The following is a 21,450-nucleotide window of genomic DNA, read 5'->3' on the forward strand; positions in this document are numbered from 1 at the left end:
TTAAGAAAAAAAAAAATTCTCTTATTCAAACCTATTTATACTGTTCTCATTGCCTTTCCTCATTATGCTCCTGAGGCTCATTTGAAGCTAACACTCAAGCACCAGTGACATCTGGTAACATGGGTAACCGTGGGCAACCAGCTTCTCTCATAGTTGTCATAGCAACAGTGATGTTCTGACAGTTGAGTTTTCATCGTGAAGTAATTATCAAGCTTTGTGGAGGGCTCCTCCACATTTGCAGTTGTTTACATCAATGAGGTTTATGAATGAGTCTCAATTAGATGCAATTTTGATTGAACTGTTAAGAGAGGCTGTGAATTGAGTCGGTTTACATATTCTTCCACCCAGCCTGGCAAATCTGGTGAATTGTAGGCCTGGTGCAATTCAGAGAGGCGGTGCGACTTGTACTTCAGCCATCAAAAGCCACTGGATGTGCCAGGCTTGGTGGCTCATGCTTGCAATCCCAGCAGTTTGGGAGGCCGAGGTGGATGGATCACCTGACGTTGGGGGTTCAAGACCAGCCTAGCCAACATGGCGAAACCCCATCTCTACTAAAAATACAAAAAAGGCCAGGGACAGTGGCTCACAACTGTAATCCCAGCCCTTTGGGAGGCCGAGATGGGTGGATCACCTGAGCTCAGGAGTTGGAGACCAGCCTGACCAACATGGTGAAACCCTGTCTCTACTAAAAATACAAAAATTAGCAGGCATGGTGGCACATGCCTGTAGTCCTAGCTACTTGGGAGGCTAAGGCAGGAGAATCCCTTGAACCCAGGAGGTGGAGGTTGCAGTGAGTCGAGGTCACGCTACTGCACTCCAGCCTGGACAACAGAGTGAGACTCCATTTCAAAAAAAAAAAAAAAATTAGCTGGCTGTGGTGGCACATGCCTGTAATCCCAGCTACTCGGGAAGTTGAAGAATGAGAATTGCTTGAACCCGGGAGGCGGAGGCTGCAGTGAGCCGAGATTGCACCACTTCACTCTAACCTGGGCAACAGAGCAAGACTCTGTCTCAACAATAAATAAAAATGTTTTCTAAAAAAGCCACTGGATGGCTGAAGACCTGGCACATTCCAACCTGAGATGAACAGTTTCTTCTCTATCCTCTGTTCCCCCACCCAACCACAAGTAGCAGGAACAGACCCAGCAGCTCCTTGATTTCTTTTTTTTTTTTTTTTTTTTTTTTGAGGCGGAGTCTCGCTCTGGCGCCCAGGCTGGAGTGCTGTGGCCAGATCTCAGCTCACTGCAAGCTCCGCCTCCCGGGTTCCCGCCATTCTCCTGCCTCAGCCTCCCGAGTAGCTGGGACCACAGGCGCCGCCACCTCGCCCAGCTAATTTTTTGTGTTTTTAGTAGAGACGGGGTTTCGCCGTGTTAGCCAGGATGGTCTCGATCTCCTGACCTTGTGATCCGCCCGTCTCGGCCTCCCAAAGTGCTGGGATTACAGGCTTGAGCCACCGCGCCCGGCCAGCTCCTTGATTTCAACCCAGCATATAAAACAAAAGTTCTGATTTGTCAAAACTTTGTAAACACCATATGTCTATATAATTAGCCCCATTTCACACTGGTGAAACCTCAGGTTTAGACTGCTCAGATTCTCTCCACTGGACAGCAATGAAGTCAGGACTCACAGCCACATCTCAACTTCTTCCACTTCTGCCACCTGCTCAGAGCCAGGAATAAATATTTCTTTGGGTTGTCTGGAAAGTGACACTGAGCTTTCTTTATGTCCACAAGCCTTTGTTAGAAGAACAAGCGCTTCTGCATCTATCAGCCAAAGTCGGTAGAAGTGGCTTGATTCTGGAAGCCAAGAATCCAGCTTGTTGGTGACAAGCTCCTGGTGACAAGCTCCTGGTGACACATGAACTCTTAACCTCTGATTTGAGTGAGGAATTGTAACCAAGTGACCTTCATTTTTCTAAGAGATAGTTTATTTGTTTCTCTTCCTTCTTTTCTCATTCCCCTAGTTCCCCACTTCCCACTTAGCCCTTTAGAAATGCAAATATAGGCCAGGTGCAGTGGCTCATGCCTATAATCCCAGCCCTTTGGGAGGCTGAGGCAGGCAGGTGGAACACCTGAGGTCGGGAGTTCTAGATCAGCCTGACCAAAATGGTGAAACTCCATCTCTACTAAAAATACAAAAAATTAGCCAGGCGTGGTGGCACGTGCCTGTAATCCCAGCTACTCAGGAGGCTGAGGAAGGAGAATCGCTTGAACTCGGGAGGCGGAGATTGCCGTGAGCCGAGATTGCACCATTGCACTCTAGCCTGGGCATCAAGCACGAAACTCCCTCTCAAAAAAACAAAAAAGAAATGCAAATATAGTCTTTTACCCCTGCTTCACTGGACACTCCCTATAAGGCAAGTTCATCTAATCATGTACTCCAAGATAGACCTCTCCTCAAGAGTTAACAATTGGTTTAAAGGCCAAAGCATGCCCGCTATAGAACTCTCACCCACCAGGAGGTTGCCTCAGAAATCTAACCCTCCAGAGGGTGGTGTCAAGAGATAGCAGTAGAAAAACATGCCCACTACTCTCTCCTACCTGGGGCCTAGTCTACCCATGAAGGTACCAGCAGTCACCCGCTCGACTGCCCAGTAGATGAGGCACCAAGCTAACATGCAGACTTCCGTCTTGCTCACTTCCTCGAAACCTGCCTTTTAAAAGTGCCCACTTTCTTTCTTTCTTTTTTTTTTTTTTTTTTTTTTTTGAGATAGAGCTTCATTCTTGTTGCTCAGGCTGGAGTGCAATGGCACAATCTCGGCTCACCGCACCCTCCGCCTCTCAGGTTCAAGTGATTCTCCTGCCTCAGCCTCCCAAGTAGCTGGGATTACAGGCATGTGCCACCACGCCCGGCTAATTTTTGTATTTTTAGTAGAGACGGGGTTTCTCCATGTTGGTCAGGCTGGTCGTGAACTCCTAACCTCCAGTGATCCACCTGCTTTGGCCTCCCAAAGTGCTGGGATTACAGGTGTGAACCACTGCGCCCAGCCCTAAAAGTGCCCACTTTCAAACTATCCCACTGGTCTTTAAGTAAAGAAAAATAATTAAATAGATGTAAATAGAAATAATAAATAAAAGTGCCTGCTTTCTGCTCCAAACGCAAAGTGGTACGTTTGGAAAAGTGAGATGCCGGGCCAGGCGCTGTGGTTCACACTTTGGGAGGCCAAAGCAGGTGGATCACCGGAGGTCGGGAGTTCACGACCAGCCTGACCAACATAGAGAAACCCCGTCTCTACTAAAAATACAAAAATTAGCTGGGCGCGGTGGCACATGCCTGTAATCCCAGCTACTCAGGAGGCTGAGGCAGGAGAATCGCTTGAACCCGGGAGGCAGAGGGTGCAATGAGCCGAGGTCGTGCCATTGCACTCCAGCCTGAGCAACAAGAACGGAACTCCATCTCAAAAAAAAAAAAAAGGTGGGATGCCCACAGGGCACGGTGGCTCACACCTGTAATCTCAGCACTTTGGGAGGCCTAGGCAAGCAGATCACCTGAGGTCAGGAGTTTGAGACCAGCTTGGCCAATATGGTGAAACCCTGTCTCTACTAAAAATGCAACAATTAGCTGGGCGTGGTGGCATGTGCCTGTAATCCCAGCTACTCAGGAGGCTGAGGCAGGAGAATCACTTGAGCCTGGGAGGTGGACATTGCAGTGAGCCGAGATCATGCCACTATACTCTAGCCTGGGCGACAGAGCGAGACTCTGTCACACACACACACAAAAAAAAAGTGGGATGCCTGTGCTTCTTCCCCTAAGCTAGTTTTGGGATAAATCACTTTCTTTATAGCAAACCTCACTCTTGTTAATTGGACTCTGCAAAGGGCGAGCGACTAACCTGAGTTTTGGTTATTAAATTTTGACCTCCCACATTCTGCGACAGAGCAGAGACCCCTCCGAGAGGCCTGCAGCACCCGCCCCCCCCCCACCAAATATAGACATAAGGAAAATGTAGAACTCTTTCAAAGGAAATTCCAGGCACCTAGCTAGCCCTGAGAAGTAAATAAGCAACCTGATAATAAAGAAAAGTAACAGTAGGCCGGGTGCGGTGGCTCACATCTGTAATCCCAGCACTTTGGGAGGCTGAGGCAGGTAATTCACATAAAGCCAGGAGTTCGAGACCAGCTTGGCCAACATGGCAAAACCCCGTCTCTACTAAAAATACAAAAAAATTAGCCAGGTGTGGTGGCACATGCCTGTAATCCCAGCTACTCAGGAGGCTGAGGCAACAGAATCACTTGAACCCAGGAGGTGGAGGTTGCAGTGAGCCAAGATCACACCACTGCACTACACCCTGGGTGACAGAGCAAGACTCTGTCTCAAAAAAAAAAAGATTTGGAAATGTATTTCCTTAAAACAAATCCAGATACACCTTGCAGAATGTACATACAAAAATACTCCAATTTGAAGATGCTGATCTGAAACATTCTACAGTCTTTCTATCTGAAAGAACTTAGAAATTCATTAATCTTAAATTGTATTTAGTATGTACCTCAGAATAACTAAGGTAACCACCAGAAGAACAGATATTCTTATAGAGACATAGAATAGTTATTTTAGGAAGAAAAAACTAGAAGAAGAGAAAAAACAAAACCATTAGTCATCCAAGAGGTAGGTGGTGGTGGAAAAGAAGAGCAAACAGAAAAAGCAGAAGAAATACAATAGATATAATAAGGTAGTAGAAAATAAATCCAAATAGATCAATAATTGCAGTAAACTTAAAGGGAAAAACTTTCAAATTAAAAAGCAAAGATTTTTCAGACTGGATTTTTTTAAAGTTAGATATAGCTGCTATTTTAAAGAGAGGCCACAAACACAGAGAGAGAGAGAGACAAAGAAAGAGAGAGAGAAAAAGAAAAGCCAGGCACTGTGACTCATGCCTGTAATCCCAGCACTTTGGAAGGCCGAGGCAGGCAGATCACTTGAGGCCAGGAGTTCGATATCAGCCTGGCCAACGTGGTGAAACCCCATCCTTACTAAAAATACAAAAATTAGCTAGACGTGGTGGCACATGCCTGTGATCCCAGCTACTCAGTAGGCTAAGGCAGGAAAATGGCTTGAACCCAAGAGGCGGAGGCTGCAGAGAGCTGAGATCGCACCACAGCACTCCAGCCTAGGTGACAAAGTGAGACACCATCTCAAAAAAAAAAAAGAAAGAAAGGAGTGGAGGGGAGGGAAGGAAGACATAGACACACAGAAAAGTCAAGGGTGTCAAGATTGAGAATATTATACCAGGTTAATACTAACTAAAAGAAAGTTTATATTGCTACATCATCAAACAAAACAGGCTGTAAGACAAAGAGAATTACTAGCAATGACAAGGAAACAACATAAGAAAAGACTCTACTCATCAGAAAGAAATGAGTCTAAGTTTTAACGTACATAAAGCAAAAATTAACATAGCTGCAAGGATAACTTGATAAATCCACCATCATAATGGGAGATTCTAACACTCCTTTTCCGGTAATGGATCGATAGAGCTGACAAAGAAAGAGTGAGAATATATTAAGACTCAGCCTGGGCACAATGAATCATCCCTGTAATCCCAGCACTTTGGGAGGCCAAGGAAGAAGGATCACCTGAGCCCAGGAGTTCAAAACCAGCCTGAGCAACATGGTGAAACTCTGGCTTTACAAAAAATAAAAAAATTACCTAGGTGTAGTGGTGTGCCTCTGTAGTCCCAGCTACTTGGAAGCCTGAGGTGGGAGGATCACGTGAGCTGGGGAGGTCAAGACTGCAGTGAGCCGTAATCCTGCCACTGCACTCCAGCCTGAATAAAACCCTGCCTCAAAAAAACAACAAAAAAAAAAAGAATACAGTAAGGCTTATAAGAATAAAGATAATAAAGATAGTACCATTAGCAAACTTGCCCATTAGACACCTGTGGAACACAATAGCCTACAAGCGGAAAATGCACACTGTTTTCAAGAACACAGAGAACCTTTACAAAAAGCAACCCCATGCTAGACCAGTAACGTCTGCTCAAAGAAAATGTCAAACAATTGACATTATGCAGACTTCATACTCTGACCACAATGCAGTTAACAATTACACAAAGATAGCACGAAAAAGACCCATATGACTGGAAGTTTCAAATACATTTCTAGATAACGCATGGATCAAAGAAGAAATCATAATAGAAATTTCAAAATATTTAGAACGGAACCACAGCAAAATAACTACATTCGGAGATCACTGGCTTATCACAAAAATATCCCTTAGAGAAAAGTTTGCAGCCTTAAAAAGTTGACATTAAAAAATTTAAAAGTTGCAAAATGAATGTGTTAAACCCCTAATTTAAGGTGCCTGGAAGGGTCTGCTTCTCACCCCTGTTGCCTCCTCACTTCTCCCTGAATCTCCCACCTTATTCACACTCCTTCCTCCTCCGATTTCATGTACTTCCTGAGTTTTTCCCAAGTGCCAGGCACTACCCAGGCACTACCACCTCCCCCACCATCTTCATCATCAATTCTCTGAAATTGTTCAGATTTCTCTTCCACATGTGATGGGAACACCTGGGGTATTCAGTACCCAATATAACCCCCTTTATGCTCATTCATTCAACACTAACAAACACCATTTGACTATCAGCTCTATACCAAGGTGGTCTGGATGCTAGGAACATGGAAACCAAGAGAGAAAGCCCCGTTATTGCCCTAGAGCAGCGTTCTCACAGTGTGGTCCCCAGACCAGCACCATCAGCATCAACTGGGAACTTTTTGAGAAATGAAGTTCTCAGGCTCCACCCCACACCTACTGAATCAGAAGCTCTGGAGTGGGGCTCAGCACTCTGGGCTTTAACAAGCCCCTGGATACTGATGCTCACTAGAGGAGTTTGAGAATCACTGCCCAGAGGAGTTTGCAATCCAGCAAATATAAGAAAGCAATTATAATGCAGTGGGTAGAAGGAGCCACCAAAATGGCCATCACAAGGAAGCATGAAAGCCTTAGAGGGACACCTGCTCTGACCTACCACGAAAGGTCCCCTACCCCCAGGAAGGAGTCACACCTAAGCTGGGTTCTGAGAAATAGTTGACCAGGCAATGTGGGACAGGGAAGAACATCCTAACAGTTGAGGAAAATAAAAAGGTAAGGCCAGAAATAAGGAAAATTACAATGTGCTCAGAAAACTTAGAGTCATTAGGAAGTTGGAGACGTTACTATGAAGATGTGGACGCGTGAAGAAATGAGAACAGAGACGAGACAGGGATCAGATCCTGAAAACCATCGTACTTGGTGAGGAGTTTGTGTTGAGGATGATGAGGAGTAACTGAGAAGGAGCTGCAGAAATGTCGGCCACTACCAGTGACATCCACAGTCATCACAGCTCCATTGATGATAGAACAGAATTCCCAAGCAGTGTCTTTCGGGAAACAGGAACATAATGAGTATGTTACCTTTTTATTAAATCGTAATATTTGAAACAGAAAAGTTATTTGTCACAAACGTCCAAAGCACATAGGATTCACTCACCTACCTGCCGTGGTGTGGATGTGCCAGCATGAATTTACAGTCATCAGAGTGATAGGAGAAGGACCATTTTATAATCTCATAGCTTCAAATGGGGTGTGATATGGTTTGGCTCTGTGTCCCCACCAAATCTCACGTTGAATTGTAATTCCCAATGTTGAGAGATGGACCTGGTGGGAGATGATTAGATCACGGGGGCGGATTTCCTTTTTGCTGTTCTCGTGATAGTGAGTTTTCATGAGATCTGGTTGTTTGAAAGTGTGTGTCACTGGGCACCATGGCTCACGCCTGTAATCCCAGCACTTTGGGAGGCCAAGGCAGGCAGACCACGAGGTCAGGAGATCGAGACCATCCTGGCTAACACGGTGAAACTCCGTCTCTACTAAAAAAAATACAAAAAATTAGCCAGGCGTGGTGGTGGGCGCCTGTAGTCCCAGCTACTCGGGAGGCCACTGAACTCCAGCCTGGGCAACAGAGACTGCGTCTCAAAAAAAAAAAAAAAGAAAGAAAAGAAAGAAAGAAAGTGTGTAGCACTTCTCCCTTCACTCACTCTCCCTCCTACTGCCCTGTGAAGACATGCTTGCTTCCCCTTCAACCTTCCCCTATGATTGTAAGTTTCCTGAGGCCTCCCCAGTCACACCTCCTGTACAACCTATGGAACTGTGAGTCAATTAAACCTCTTTTCTTTTTTTTTTTTTTTTTTTTTGAGATGGAGTCTCACTCTGTCTCCAGGCTAGAGTGCTGTGGTGCAATCTCAGCTCACTGCAACCTCTAACTCCTTGGTTTAAGGGATTCTCTGCCTCAGCCTCCCAAGTAGCTGGGATTACAGGCATGCACCACCACGTGCAGTTAATTTTTGTATTTTCAGTAAAGATGGGGTTTCACCATGTTGGCCAGGATGGTCTCAATCTCCTGACCTTGTGATCCGCCTGCCTCAGCCTCCCAAAGTGCTGGGATTGTGTCCCGAGTTGGTTCCTTCTGGTGGGTTCGTGGTCTTGATGACTTCAAGAATGGAGCCGCAGACTTCCGCAGTGAGTGTTACAGCTCTTAAAGGCCACACGGACCCAAAGAGTGAGCAGCAGCAAGATTTATTGTGAAGAGCAAAAGAACAAAACCTCCACAGCATGGAAAAAAACTAGAGCGGGTTGCCGCTGCTGGTTGGGGTGGCCAACTTTTATTCCCTTATTTGTCCCTGCTCATGTCCTGCTGATTGGTCCACTTTACAGAGTGCTGATTGGTCCATTTTACAAATCTGTAGCTAGCCACAGAGCGCTGTTTGGTGCGTCTTTACAGAGCACTGATAGGTGCATTTTACAATCCTCTTGTAAGACAGTTCTCCAAGTCCCTGCCCGACACAGAAGTCCAGCTGGCTTCACCTCTCAGGATTACAGGCCAAACCGCCATTCTTTATAAATTATCCACTGTCAGATAGTTCTTTAGAGCAATGTGAGAATGAACTAAAACAGAATGAAATCCAGCTCAAAGATGAGCAGATATTCTTTTTTTTTTTTTTTTTTTTTTGAGACGGAGTCTCGCTCTGTCGCCCAGGCTGGAGTGCAGTGGCGCGATCTCGGCTCACTGCAAGCTCTGCCTCCCGGGTTCACGCCATTCTCCTGGCTCAGCCTCCTGAGTAGCTGGGACTACAGGCGCCCACCACTGAGCCCGGCTAATTTTTTGTATTTTTAGTAGAGACGGGGTTTCACCGTGGTCTCGATCTCCTGACCTTGTGATCCGCCCGCCTCGGCCTCCCAAAGTGCTGGGATTACAGGCCTGAGCCACCGTGCCCGGCCTGAGCAGATATTCTTACATTGCTCAGCCACCAGTGAGACTATGATAAAAATGATAGTGATTAACTCAAATAGATGCTTTAGCAATCAATAAACATCTACTCTGCAGGAAGGCCTATCATCACCCCCTGAGCTGGAGACACTGTCCCTTTTGGATCCAGACATAAGCATTTATTAGGACAAAGCTATCAATCTCGTCTTTTTTTTTTTTTCTTTTTTTTTTTTTTGTGAGACAAAGTCTCGCTCTTGTCCCCAGGTTGGAGTGCAATAGTGTAATGTTGGCTCACTGCAACGTATGCCTCCCAGGCTCAAGCAATTCTCCTGCCTCAGCCTTCCGAGTAGCTGGGACTACAGGTGACTTCCACCACACCCAGCTAATTTTTGTATTTTTAGTAAAGTCGGGGTTTCTCCATGTTGGCCAGGCTGGTCTCAAACTCCTGACCTCAGGTGATCCACCCACCTCGGCCTCCCAAAGTGCTGGAATTACAGGCATGAGCTACCACACCTGGCCTATCAAATTCATCTTAAAGGGCTTTTCCTTGCTGCTATAGACAGTTTAGAAGAAATAGAAACTCTGAAGCTTGCACTTGAGCAGCTGCTAAGAGAAACTGTATAAAAATGAGATTTTGCCCTTAAATGCATTTGGATGGGGCATTTTCAGGTCAATTTCTGAATACTAAAAATATCTAATCATTACATTGTGAATAAGATACAGTTATTTGCCGGACCTGGTGGCTCACGCCTATAATCCCAGCACTTTGGGAGGCCGAGGCAGGTGGATCACCTGAGGTCAGGAGTTCAAGACCAGCCTGGCCAACATGGTGAAACCCTGTCTCTACTAAAAATACAAAAATTAGCCAGGTGTGGCAGGCGCCTGTAATCCCAGCTACTCAGGAGGCTGAGGCAGGAGAATCACTTGAACCCAGGAGGTGGAGGTTGCAGCCAGCCAAGATCATTCCATTGCACTCCAGCCTGGGCAACAAGAACGAAACTTTGTCTCAAAAAAAAATATTTTTATATATATATACAGTTATTTAAAAATCCTTGGAGCAGTCAAAGAATCAGACTGATGGTTAATCTTTCTTGAGAGTCAAGAAAATTAACCAGCCAAGTTTAACTTAATTTAGGGTTTTTCTTGCTGACTTAACATTTATTTCTAGGCCACAAAGCATCCCTCTCCGTGTAAGATTGGGAAAAAATTAATCACCTCTCCCACCAGACAGGTTATTTGCATTCTCTTCAACATTATTTAAAATAGGAAATACATAGCACCTGGCACAAAATGTGAAAGATACAAAGAACATACAGAAAATAGCACACCAGACTGGGCACAGTGGTTCACACTTGTAATCCCAGCACTTTGGGAGGCCAAGACAGGCGGATCACTCGATGTCGGGAGTTCAAGACCAGCCTCCCCAACATGGCAAAACCTTGTGTCTACTAAAAATACAAAAATTAGTTGGGTGTGGTGGCACACGCCTGTAATCCCAGCTACTCAGGAGGCTGAGACATGAGAATCACTTGAATCCAGGAGGTGGAGGTTGCGGTGAGCCAAGATCGTGCCATTGCACCCCAGCCTGGGTGATAAGAGCAAGACTCCATCTTGGGAAAAAAAAAAAAGAAGAAGAAGAGAGACCTAGGCCAGCACACACTCAACCACTCAGCCCCTTGCCATGTGACGCCCTGCACCACCTCCAGACTCTACAGGGACTCCCCACCAGCAAGAAGGCTCTCACCAGATGTGGCCCCTCAACCTTCGACTTGTCAGCCTCCATAACTATAAGAAATAAAGTCCTTTACTTTATCAATTACCCAGTTTCAGGTATTCTGTTATCAGCAACAGAAAACAGACTGAGACATACCTAGAGTAGTCAAATTCATAGAGACAAAAAGTAGAATGGTGATTGCCAGAAACTGAAAGCAGAGGGGAATTTGGAGTTGTTGTTTACATGGGTACAGACTTTCTGTTTGAGTGACCAAGAAGTTCTGGAGATGGATGGTAGTGGTGATTGCCAAGTGAGGAGTTTGAGACCAGCCTGGCCAACATGGTGAAACCCTGTCTCTACTAAAAATACAAAAATTAGCTGGGCATGGTGGTGCACACTTGTAATTCCAGCTACTCAGGTGGCTGAAGCAGGAGTATCACTTGAACCCAAGAGGCAGAGGCAAGACTCTGTCTCAAAAAAAACAAAACAAAACAAAAAAAAGATGCCGGGCAAGGTGACTCATGCCTGTAATCCCAGCAATTTGAGAGGCCAAGGCAGGTGGATCACCTGAGGTCGGGAGTTTCACATCAGCCTGACCAAGATAGAGAAACCCCGTCTCTACTAAAAATACAAAATTAGCCAGGCATGGTGGCACATGCCTGTAATCCCAGCTACTCGGGAGGCTGAGGCAACAGAATCACTTGCACCAAGGAGGCGGAGGTTGCAGTGAGCCGAGATCATGCCATTGCACTCCTACCTGGGCAACAAGAGCGAAACTCTATCTCAAAAAAACCCAAAAAAGTTAAAAAAAAAAAAAAAAAAGTTGTTAAGATGGCCAGTTGTAAGTTATATGTGTTTTACAACAATTTTTTAAAAATCAATTTCCTGTGTACTTATTTATTCATTCATGCATTTGTTCAATCATTCAATAAAAGTATATGTGCCAGAATCACACAGAGATTTATGTAAAGACTTATCTGTGGACTAAGAAAGACAAAAGGAAATTAAGTAGGCAAATAAATGACATGAGGACATTATAGGCAGTAAGTTCAGGATGTGGAAAACCAAAAAAGCAGAACCAGAGAGAAGACGAAGTGAACAGAAGCCAGATATAAAGACTTCATGTACCCTGCTAAAGAAAAGAGATTTTATTCTCTAAGAAGCAAGAGCAACTAAAGATGTATGTAGCACACAGACCTCCTATCCTGTGTTTTAGGTGGACTCTGGCTTCCATTTGGAAACTGGATTGGAGGGAGCCAGGTAGAAGGCCAGACGGAGAGGAGACAGGTGCCACAACCCTGGCAGGGTGATGACAGCCTCCACCACAGGTCGCAAATGCACATACCTACACAGGCCAGCCATAGACATCTCCAAAATACAACCACTCAGGCCTGTGGCAGTCTGAGATCTCTCACCCGGCCATAGTGGACATTTATTAAGTCTTCCAAAACGCGAAGAGGAACCAGACACAGATCCATAGGCGAAAGGGGACTCACTATTGCCTCTTACACTGACCACTGCCCACTTTTTTTTATCATACTGGATAAAACATGAGGCATACTGCCGGGCACAGTGGCTCATGCCTGTAATCCCAACACCTTGGGAGGCAGAGGCAGGAGGATCTCCTGAGCCCAGGAGTTCAAGACCAGCCTGGACAACATGGGGAGACTCCGTCTCTATTTGTTTTTTAACAACGACAAAAAAGACATGAGGCATAGAGACTAAAGCAGAAAAGAAATCCTTCTCTCCTGCTTTCTTTCAAAGGGGGAACAAGAAATAAGGAGGCTACATCAATTTTTACCCCTCCAGAAAAAAACAGAAAGCAGGACACAGGCTACTGTAAGTCAGGGCATAATTCATTGCTCTGATGGTTCTCCAAATGTCATCCCTGAGCCGGCAGCGTTCACATCCCCCAGGAGCTTGTTAGAAACACATTCTCGCCAGGTGCAGTGGCTCACACCTGTAACCCCAGCACTTTGGGAGGCCAAGACAGATGGATTACCCAAGGTCAGGAGTTCAAGGCCAGCCTTGCCAATATGGTGAAACACTGTCTCTACTAAAAATACAAAAATTAGCCAGCCATGGTGGCACATGCCTGTAATCCCAGCTACTTGAGGCTGAGGCAGGAGAATTTCTTGAGCCCAGGAGATGAAGGTTGCAGTGAGCCGAGATCGTGCCACTGCACTCCAGCCTGGGCGACAGAGCAAAATTCTGTCTCAAAAAAAAAAAAAAAAAAAATTATCAGTCCTGCCCCCAGCCCTACTGAATCAGAATCTCTGGCGATGGAGCTTAGGAATCTGTGCTTTAACAAGCACAGATGTAAGTTCAAGTTTAAAACCGCTGGACCTGGTGGATCACCGCTGTAATCCCATCACTTTGAGAGGCTGAGGTGGGCAGATGACTCGAGGTCAGGAGTTTGAGACCAGCCTGGGCAACATGGTGAAACCCCTTCTCTATAAAAAATTAGCTGGGCATGGTAGCATGACCTGTAGTCCCAGCTACTCTGGAGGCTGAGATGGGAAGATTGTTTGAGCCTGGGAGGTGGAGGTTGCAGTGAGCCAAAATCATGCCACTGCACTCCAACCTGGATGACAGAGGGAGACCCTGTCTCAAAAAAAAGGTTTAAAACCATTCCTCTTTATAATAGAGTACACTGCACATGCCACTTATGGCATGCTCCCTGATCTTCTACCAGACTTACCTGTTAAAACTCATGCTCAGGCTCCTTTGAATTTACTCTTGGTAAAAAAAAATTGCCTGGCGGGGAGTGGTGGGGCATGCCTGTAATCCCAACACTTTGGGAGGCCAAGGCAGGTGGGTCACTTGGGGTCAGGAGTTCCAGAGCAGCCTGGCCAACATAATGAAACCCTGTCTCTACTAAAAATACAAAACAAAATTAGCTGAGCTTGGTGCCATGCGCCTGTAATCCCAGCTACTGAGGAGGCTGAGGCAGGAGAATTGCTTAAACCCGGGAGGCAGAAATTGCGGTGAGCAGAGATCACACCACTGCATTCTAGCCTGGGTGACAGAGTGAGAGTCCATCTCAAAAAAAAAAAAAAAATTGCCAAATTTATCTCCTCAGCAAAATTTTAAAAATTTACTTGTGTGAACTTGTCACAAACACATAAAGCAAAGTACACCTGTCTCATGCATTTTATGTATATTCTTATTTCATAAAACCTTTGAAGTAGTTGGTGTACAGGTAATGAATGTTTACCTTAGATCTCAAATGCACTTTATGAAGGCTGTTAAAATGTCTAATCTATAGAAGATCCGGAACTTTGTAGGGACTTGGAGACCAGAGTTTTCTAGTCCACAAAGTCAAAAAGCCTAGGAAACATACACCAAGAGAAACCATCTATAAGAAGCCAGGTAGAGGACAGGCGCAGTGGCTCACACCTGTAATCCCAGCACTTTGGGAGGCAGAGGTGGGCAGACCACTTGAGGTCAGGAGTCCCAGACCAGCCCAGTCAACATTGTGAAACCCCGTCTCTACTAAATACGCAAAAGTTAGCCGGACGTGGTGGCACATGCCTGTAGTCCCAGCTATTTGGGAGGCTGAGGCAAGAGAATCACTTGAACCCGAGAGGCAAAGGTTGCAGTGAGCCAAGATTGCACCACTGCACTCCAGCCTGGGTGACAGAGCACGACCCCGTCTCAAAAAAAAAAAAAAAAAAAAAAAAAGCCATACAGAAATCCTGCGTATCCAGGTTTCCTGGGGTCTTCAAAGTGAAGGAACTCACTGGTCCTCTGTTGTTGTATAAGAAAGAATGTAGGCTGGGCACAGTGGCTTACACCTGTAATCCCAGCATTGTGGGAGGCCGAGGTGGGCAGATTATGAGATCAGGAGATCAAGACCATCCTGGCTAACACGGTGAAACCCCGTCTCTACTAAAAATACAAAAAATTAGCCAGGCACGGTGGCGGGCACCTGTAGTCCCAGCTACTTGGGAGGCTGAGGCAGGAGAATGGCATGGACCCAGGAGGCAGAGCTGGCAGTGAGCCGAGATCGTGCCACTGCACTCCAGTCTGGGCGACAGAGTGACACTCCATCTCAAAAAAAAAAAAAAAAAAAAAAAGAAGGAATGTGGACATTTTACTGAAATTTTAAGAGCCACCTATTTTTCTCCTTGTTTACAAAATATGTCAGCTGGGCATGGTGACTCATGCCTGTAATCCCAGCACTCTGGGAGCCAGAGATGGGCAGATCACTTGAAGTCAGGAGTTTGAGACCAGCCTGAGCAACGTGGCAAAATTGTTGCCCAGTTTTGCAACAATTTTGCAAAATTGTTTTATTTTAGTCTCCACTAAAAATACAAAAATTAGTCATGGCACATGCCTGTAATCCCAAATACTGGGGAAGCTGAGGCACGAGAATCACTTGAACCTGGGAGGCAGAAGTTACAGCAAGCCAAGATGCTGCCACTGCACTCCAGCCTGGTGGATAGAGCAAGACTCTGTATCAAAAAACAAAATATGTCTATTGCCATTAAGGAGCGTTTTGTTCTGGCCCTCTGCAACTACTTGAGCCCAGGATTTAGAGACCAGCCTGGACAATATAGCAAGAGCTACAAAAATTAAAAATGAAGCAGGCATGGTGGCGCACACCTGTAGTCCTAGCCACTCGGGAGGCTGAGCGGGGAGAACCACTTGAGCCCGGGGGTTCGAGGTTACCATGAGCTATGATCATGCCACTGCACTCAAGCTCTGGGCAACTGTGACAGAGCGGGACTCTTTTAAAAAAAGAAAAAAAATAGGTGGCCTCTGGTGGGCCTCCAGCCAGTTAGACCACTTGACCAGGACGCGTGCAGCTCAGCCAGCCACAGAACTGGAATTTTTTCAGGAGCAGGGGGAGCATGGAGTTTGGACTTTGCTGAGCAACTGAAGTGAGCGCAGAGCTTGCTTGCTTAGGAGAAGCCCCATGGATGGCGAACAAGGGGGCATGGATGGGAGCAAGCCCAGGGGGCCAAGAGACTCTCCTGACACCAGGCTTCTTTCAAATTCACTGTGTCTGATTGGTCTCCTATGCCTGAAACTGCAATCTACAGACATCAGCTGTCTCTGAGGACCCTCATCAGCCAGGGGTGGCTTGTGAACATCATCACGGCAGATCATGTTTCCCCACTCCATGAAGGCCGTCTCAGAGGTCATCCCTCTTCTGTAAAGATTTTATTAAAGCATGGAGCTCAGGTGATTGGTGTGACAACAGACTGGCACATTCCACTGTTTAATGTTTGTGTTAGCCACAGCTGGGATTGTGTGAATTTGCTTCTGCAGCATGGAGCCAGCATTCAACCTGAGAGTGATCTGGCATCCCCCATCCATAAAGCTTCTAGGAGAGGCCACGTGGAGTGTGTTGACTCTCTTACAGCTTATGGGGGCAACATTGACCATAATATCAGCCACCTGGGCACTCCACTCTATTTGGCTTGTGAAAACCAGCAGATAGCCTGTGTAAAGAAGCTTCTGGAGTCAGGAGCAGACATGAACCAAGGGAGAGGTCAGGATTCCCCACTTCATGCAGTGGCCAGGATAGCCAGTGAAGAGCTGGCTTTCCTGCTCGTGGATTTTGGAGCAGACACCCAGGCCAAGAATGCTGAAGGCAAATATCCTGTGGAGCTGGTGCCTCCAGAGAGCCCTTTGGTCCAGCTCTTCTTGGAGAGGGAAGTCCCTCTTCTTTGATGCAGTTATGCCGCCGTAGAATTCGGAAGTGCTTTGGAATCCAGCAGCATCATAAGATAACCAAACTGGTCCTCCCGGAGGTTCTGAAATGGTTTATTCTACATCTTTAAATGCATCAATGGAATGGATTCACAAACAACATGAAAACATTATTGAGTGTTATAGCCACTAGAATTTTAAAATCAAGTTGGGTTTATAGAGTTTGATTAGTTTTTTCGATTAGATTTGCATTTGTCATAAACTTGTTTATAGAGTTTGACTAATTTTTTGATTAGATTTGTATTTGTTAAACTCTGAAGCCAGAGTTTAAACACACTGCATGTGTTTGTATTATTAGTGGGGAAGGCATGAAGACTTTCTTTCCTGCTTGGAGAGTGTCTAAAATAACAGTTATTGTTTTGCATATCTACTGCATGCCAAGCACTTTCTGCATCATCTAATTTAGCCCTCACAACAATTGGGTCAATACGTCCAATTTCTCAGTTCAAGGATAGAGGAGTCAGATTCAAATACAGGTTTTCTGATGTTAACCTATGTGATGATTTGATTGAAGCAGGATTTCCCAGCATCACTATCCTTGTTCCATCTCTACTATGTGGGAATGAAAATAAAGAAATATATGTCAAAAAAAAAAAAAAAAAATAGAGCCGGTCTCCTGGTGTTGAATTCAGGTCTCCTCCTTAGATGGTGACAATGGGAAAGCAGCTTACACTCCCTTTGCTGGTGCAACCAGCAGGAACTGCCGTAAACTTCCTGGTACAATACCTGAAACAAGGCAAACACCCAACAGATATCTTGCATATATTGATTCCCTTCTCTGCCAGTACAGTAACATCATTGAGAATGGACCCAGCAGTATAATAACATCAGTCACCACTAGATGGCAGTAATGGCACTAAGTAATTAGTTATTAAGACACCCTTTTTAACAAAATGAAGTAGCTAAACAACTACAAAAAAAAAAAGACTGGTCCCTCTTAGACCTAAGTATTATTTCTGTTACCAGATTTTACTCATTATTTCATTCAGCAAATATGTATTTGTATCATATCAGCAGATATGTATCATTCAGCAAATATGTATGTCAGGCACCACAGTAGGCAGTTAGGATACTAGGCTCAGCCAAGGAAGACACAGTGCCTGCCCACACAGACCTTAGAGGGTAGGTAGGAAAATGGACAAAGAATCACACCAGCAAGATACCACAGCATAAGGGAAGAAGCAGCCATGGTAGGAAAGGAAGGTGTCCCTGAGAAGCAGATGAGAAAAAGATGAAGGAGCAAAGATCCAAGGAAGATAGACAGTAGGTGAGGAGTGGAAACGGGGTCCCCAGGAAGAGCTTGCCAAAGGCTCAGAAGCAGGCTAGGGCCTGCTGCTGGAGGGACATGCAGAGGCCAGGCCTTGCATGCCCTCAGGAGCCTTATTCAAGTTGGGAAGTTTGGTCTTCTTTCAAAAAAAAAAAAAAAAAAAAAAGACCTGCCGCGGTGGCTCACGTCTGTAATCGCAGCACTTTGGAAGGCTGAGTCAGGCGGATCACGAGGTCAGGGGTTCAAGACCAGCCTGGCCAAGAGGGTGAAACCCCATCTCTACTAAAAATACAAAAAAATTAGCTGGGCATGGTGGTGGGCGCCTGTAGTCCCAGCTACTCCAGAAGCTGAGGCAGAGAACTGCTTGAACCCGGGAGGCGGAGCTTGCAGTGAGCTGAGATCACACCACTGCACTCCAGTCTGGGTGACAGAGCGAGACTCCATCTCAAAAAAAAAAAGAGAGAGAAAGACAGGCGAGGCGTGGTGGCTCACACCGGTAATCCCAACACTTTGGGAGGCCAAGGCAGGCAGATCACTTGAGATCAGGGTTTGAGACAACATGGTGAAACCCCATCTCTCCTAAAAATAAAAAAATTAGGCAGAGTGCAGTGGCTTGCGCCTATAATCCCAGCACTTTGGGAGACTGAGGAGGGTGGATCACCTGAGGTCAGGAGTTCGAGACCAGCCCAGCCAACATGGCAAAACCCTGTCTCTACTAAAAATACAAAATTAGCCAGGCATGGTGGAACACGCCTGTAATCCCAGCTAGTCGGAAAGCTGAGGCAGGAGAATCACTTGAACCTGGGAGGCAGAGGTTGCAATGAGCCGAGACTATGCCACTGCACTCCAGCCTGGGCAAAAAGAGCAAAACTCCATCTCAAAATAAATAAATAAATAGATAAACAAACAAATTAATAAAAATACAAAAATTAGCTGGGCGTGGTGGTGCATGCCTATAGTCCCAGCTACTTGGGAGACTGAGGCACAAGAATCACTTGAGCCTAGGAGGCAGAGGTTACAGTGAGCCAAGATCGTGCCATTGCACTCCAGCCTGGGAGACAGAGCAAGACTCTGTCTCAAAAAAAAGAAAAAAAAAATGCTAAAAAAAAATTATTCATTATTATTTATGACATTTGTTAAAAGGTGGTAACCTTTTATTTATTTTTTATTTATTTATTTTATTTTTTATTTTATTTTATTTATCCAAAAGGAGTCACAGTGATAGGCGTAGGGACCACTACCACAGGGTCTTGCAGTGGGTACGAGAGATTGGACTCAACGCCGACTTCAACAAAGACAAGGGGAGATTTATAACCAAGGAGAAGGGTGGGGGTCACTGGATAGAAAATTACTAAGAGGAAACATCAAGGACATGTGGTTTCTGACTTGGGATTATTATAGAGGATGGACAGATATCATAGGTTAGGGTTTTAGCAAGATTCTTACTTAAACGAATCTACAAGAACAGAGAGGGAAGTCCATGGTCAGGACTAGTCAAGCAAAGAACTCAGAGGAACCTGACTAAAGTTCTGATTAAGAAGACAGTCTATGTCGGATGAAGATGGAAACCATCATTCTGAGCAAACTATCACAAGGACAGAAAACCAAACACCACATGTTCTCACTCATAGGTGGGAATTGAACAATGAGAACACTTGGACACGGGGCGGGGAACATCGCACACCGGGGCCTGTTGTGGGGTTGGGGGGAGGGGGAGGGATAGCATTAGGAGATACATCTAATGTAAATGACGACTTAATGGGTGCAGCAAACCAGCACGGCACATGTATACATATGTAACAAACCTGCATGTTGTGCACATGTACCCTACCTTATTTTTATAGTAAAAAATTAAAAAACAAAAACAAAAACAAGAGAGTCCATGTGAAGAGATAAAGGAAAGTACAGGACTCAGTAGCTAGTGGGGGTGGTGCAGAAGAGGGAAGTGTCAGAGATAGCTCCCAACCACCTGGTTCAGAGACAGCAAACGGAAGGTGGGGCCACCCACTAGGCTAAAAGGAGGGAGGGGCCTTCAACTGTGCTTGGGTAGAGGGGAAGGAAAGTCATGAGCTTATGTTTAGGCTGATTTTGAGGGGTTTTGAGATATCCTTGTTTTTTAACTGAGACAGGGTCTTGCTCTGTCACCCAGGCTTGAGAGCAGTAGCATGATACTATCTCACTGCACTCTCCACCTCCTGGAGTTTGAGACCAGCTTGGGCAAAATAGTGAGACCCTGTTTCTACCAAAAAAAAAAAAGAGAGAGAGAGAGAGAGAAACAAAGAAATCTAACGAGAGACAGAGATCAGGATAGAAATAAGGATGGTTTCAGCCCGGCACAGTGGCGTGCACCTGCTATAGTCCCAGATACCCAGGAGGCCGAGGCAGGAAGATCACTTGAGCCTACAAGTTTGTGACCAGCCTGGGCAACGTAGTGAGATACCCAGCTCAAAACAAAAAGGACAGGGTATGAGAGAAGAGAAGGGAAGGTTTCAAGAGAATTGAAGCACAAAATAAACCAAAACTGACCGATAACAGGATTATAAGAAGCATATGCCTGAGTTCTCTTCTCAACAAATTGCTCTCACTACCAAACTCCCTCTCAGAGAAGGGGATGAGCTCCTTTCAAAAGTCCCCAAGCACTGTATGGGTTGTTTAACTGGGCTGGCCCAAACACTTGAGTGCCAGCGTTTATGACACCTCATCACACATACAGCCTTCAGCTTAGATGTTGGAGGAGGAAGCCGGGCACGGTGGCTCACACCTGTAATCCCAGTACTTTGGGAGGCTAAGGTGGGCAGATCACCTGAGTTCCAGACCAGATAATGAGACTCCATTTCAACAAAAAAAAAAAAAAGAAAAAAAGAGGGAGGGAGAGTGAGAAAGTTGGTCTGGACCAGCCTGACCAACGTGGAGAAACTCCATCTCTACTAAAAGTACAAAAAATTAGCTGGGCATAGTGGCGCATGCCTGTAATCCCAGCTACTCGGGAGGCTGAGGCGGGAGAATCGCTTGAATCCGGGAGGCGGAGGTTGCAGTGAGCTAAGATCGCGTCATTGCACTCCAGCCTGGACAATAAGAGCAAAACTCTGTCTCAAAAAAAACAGATGTTGTAGGAGGAGGGGTGCTTGGCTTGGTAGGTCAGCTGTTCCAAAGCACAGCAGTGGAGGTGGAGGGATTTCTTTGTCTTTTTGGTTTTTTGTTTTTGAGACAGGGTCTCTCTCTATCACCCAAGCTGGAGTGCCGTGGCACAATCATGGCTCACTGAAACCTCCACCTCCTGAACGCAAGCAATCCTCCCACCTCAGCCTTGTGAGTAGCTAGGACTACAGGCATGGGGCTAATTTTCTTTTTAAATTATTTTTTGGAAGAGATGAAGTATCACCATGTTTGCTAGGCTGATCTCGAACTCCTGGACACAAGAGATCTGCCCACCACCACACTCACCCGAAGCATGGTTCTTAACTTTGAGAGAGATTTCTCTTGTCCATCCCTGTTTCAACAGTCA

General features: G+C 45.7%; 1 pseudogene; it reads left to right on the forward strand.

Annotated features, from left to right (window-relative positions):
* The first annotated feature begins 15,878 nt into the window (after positions 1-15,878).
* Positions 15,879-16,749, forward strand: LOC706203 (ankyrin repeat and SOCS box protein 9 pseudogene; annotated as a pseudogene).
* The last annotated feature ends 4,701 nt before the right edge of the window (positions 16,750-21,450 follow it).

Source organism: Macaca mulatta, chromosome 7 (genome assembly GCF_049350105.2).
Source record: "Macaca mulatta isolate MMU2019108-1 chromosome 7, T2T-MMU8v2.0, whole genome shotgun sequence".
NCBI classification, from domain to species: Eukaryota; Metazoa; Chordata; class Mammalia; order Primates; family Cercopithecidae; genus Macaca; species Macaca mulatta.